Raw genomic sequence first — 3496 nt, 5'->3', positions numbered from 1 at the left:
TTTGTGCGGTCTGCTGATCAATTTTTGAATTCCATGCGCGAGCGAACACTCACTACTTTGCTTCCTAGACCACCCTCTTTTTGCTTCTCACCGAGGGCTCTGGCGCGGCTTTTACGTTTCCCGATTGGAACGACACAACCGCACGCCACGGGAAAACCCGCCGGCGGGAGAGAGCCGGGGAAACGTACGTTGAAAAATTGATGAATTTTCTGGGAAAATGCGTTGTTTAGGTGGGATGGAAAACCCCCCGTCTCTGCCTAGCTGTCTGTCATTCTGTCTCGGTTCGGTTGGTCTGTCCTAAACGGTGACGAGCGTTGCGTGTGGTCCGGTGGAATAGAAATGCATTTATACGATGCTCCAGTGTTGCTGGGCCATCCCGGCGCGCACGGCCTGCTTTGTCACGTCCGAACGAGCGACGAGCGTGACCCATGACGACCGATGATCGGTGGTGAAACTAATTTGGGTCCGGTGGCTTACCAAAATATGATCTCGCACCTGAATACACCTCAACGGGAGTTACGCGAGGACTCGCGCCGGAGTGACGCAAATTTGCGGTGCCGGAACGTGGAAACGCCGCGCCACACACACACACGGCATCATGGCATGCTTCGTGATGTTTTGTTCGACGACGGATTAACGATCTGGTTGCCTATAGATGTGTCACTGCCATGCGAAATTGAATTCGAACGTTTTTTTTTAATTCGCTGACCAGTGATTGGACACAGTGTTGCCATTTGGGGTGGTTCAGACTACACTAAGGCAGAGTTCAATGGAAAAAATGCTAGCCTTCTTTTTTTTTATTTTCCAGTTTTGTTTTGTTTTTTTTTATCGAAATTTTCCAGTTAGTTAGGGGAGTTTTCCGTTTCATTTCGTACGTTTCGCGGGAGCAATTGCACAAACGCAATCAAGAATCATAAAGAGATTGTCTCGATAGCAACTTTAACAGTAAAAAATCTATCATTGGCTGTCACTTGGCGAGTTGCGAAACTTTTTTTTTACGATGCACGCCCACTTTAGCAACCTTGATTTGCAACTTTCAAACACAGTTCTTGACGGCGTATTTCCAGACGAGAAGGAACCGTCCTTGGTAACGATAGCAAACTTTATTTCTACCTCATTTTGACAGTTCTTAACGTAAAGTTGCTATCGTGGCCAGACACCTTCAAACAACTAGCAAAACACATACCACAACGGTAGGTACTACGCACCCTCGATTGATTGTTCTCGCTAATTTATTATTTTCCATTAGGTTCCGACGATTGCGCCCCGATGAGTCGGTAATCCTGCATTAGTCAATAATCATTCCGCACATCCCGTGTCCGGTCGACGGAACTTTCTTCCGACATCCGACAAGCGAAGAAAAGGATTTATGGAATCCACTTCGATCGGCCGAGGAAAAAGTGGCATAAAATTAATCATGACAAACCATGAAGGCCACGCACTCCACTTCCTCTGCGTCCGGTTCCTGCACCGGTGGTCGGTAAGGTGATCCCATTAGCGTGTCGTCACCGACAACGCATGCCAGGTGCCGGGCACCGAAGTCGTCACTAACTTCCTCACCCCCCCCTATACACTGGCCAATGCACACTTACCACATATGCCCGTTTCGATACCGAGCCACCAACAATCCAACCCAAACTAATTCCCATTCATTAGGCCGCCGATTGATTGATTGAGGCCCGAATTGTTTCCGTTTGTTTCGACGTGTTCCACGCCGGTCCGCGTCTGGTTCGGAACTGCAGGCGGGAGGGGGCCAGAGACGGATCGACAAAGTTGCCGCCAGTCGGGCGCAACTTAGCGTCACGTTCCGTGGACACTTGCCACTGGATGCTTTCCCTCCTCGTCGTCGGGCCTATCTTCTTCACGATGTTTTCGTTTGCCGGCTGTCGGGCTTCTCGGGTGGTGAAACTTTTACTCCTTTCGGGTAGATTTGGTTGGTCGGCATCTCTGACCCCTTCCGCCCTTCTACTGACCGCTTATGTGGAGTGTACTTTGACCCGACCCCAAGCATCTCGAACTCCGAACCGGATCTGTCCAGTTGCAGGTGAGGTGGAGCCGCAAGATGGGGTGGCTGTTTTCCTCTCCAGCTCCCCCAGCCTGGTGGTGGTGGTATGACGAAGCAACCGCACCCTTACCCCGCGGGGGGAGGGGAGCCGAAATGGATGCCAAACTTTTCCAATGAATGCAAAACTTGTGGCGATGGCGGCTGATGTTGCCACTAAGGCCGACGGTGCTCGAACCGAAACTATGCCCACCGTTCGTCCTCCTCGGTCCTCAAATCCTTGCTCAAGAGAGTGGGAGGAAGAGAGGGAGGGAGGGAAGGAGGGAGGGGGTGCGATGAAAGCAAAGAAAATGCGGAGAAGATCGGACACGCCTTAGGCTGGAAAACAAATTGTTTCACCGTGCGCTAAAGGTCTCATACTCATGCTGCAGCCTACTGCGGTTCACGCACACACAAACACAGACACACAAACACTCATAAAACACACACTCACACATATGGTAGTGGTTAGCGGGAGCATAAATAATGTTATGCATGATGGAAGTCACAAATGGACCATGGAGTTTGCTCGTTTTTGATGGGCTCGATGGCGTAGAGGTTGAAGGCTAGGAGGGGACGATGGGAACATGGGAGAAGTGGGACGAACCCGAGTCCCGAGTACGGAATCGCCGGACACGGTGAGGATGTGCTTGACCGTTAGTGCTTCAATGGTTGGCAATATCCATTCAGCCCGAAGCACATCATCAGGAACCGGGCAAACACACACACACACACACACACACACACACACACAAACACACTCGCAGTCACAAGATTTACATCTAACGGAGCCCTCGAGCGAACAGCCTTTCACGTTCCCATGGTAACGGAAGCGGAGCATATGATTTTCAGCGTGACGTAAATTTGTTGCTCTGCTGGATGCGCCACGATGCCGGCAAATAAACCCCGTCTCTTGGAGAGGGCAATGAGGTTTTGTGAAGAAAAGATTTGCGGAAAAATGTTCCTTTCCATGCAACTGAGCAGTTTAAGCCACATCTGAAGGTCCTGGTGCTCCAGAGGCATCTAACGAGCCGCCGAGAAACCATGAACCCGGACTGAGGATTGCACTCATACATACGGTGCACGGACAGGCATTCATCAAAACCGTGCGCTCTCAGGCGGGTTACATAGAGGCGCAGAGTTAGTTACCATAACTGTACCAAGCTTCCGTCTTTCGTCCATTTTGTGGCAGACATTGAATGTTTGCTTCATAACGATGCTCTCGCCGGGAAGCAGCAGCAGCAGCAGCAGCAGCAGCAGCAGCAGCAGCAGCAGCAGCAGCAGCAGCGAATGAATGCGTTCGCATTCGAAGCATAAGGAAAAGTTTATACCTACCTTTGAACTGACCACTCGTGGGCGTTGTATTTGGATGTAAAAGGGGTAGTTTTGATGGTTGTTTGTTTGTTTGTGCGTTGGTTAGGTGGTGGAGCTCGTTCCGGATTGATAGTCGAGAAA

The sequence above is a fragment of the Anopheles darlingi genome, chromosome 2, assembly GCF_943734745.1.
Source record: "Anopheles darlingi chromosome 2, idAnoDarlMG_H_01, whole genome shotgun sequence".
NCBI lineage: Eukaryota > Metazoa > Arthropoda > Insecta > Diptera > Culicidae > Anopheles > Anopheles darlingi.
Note: the sequence above shows the minus strand (reverse complement) of the source record.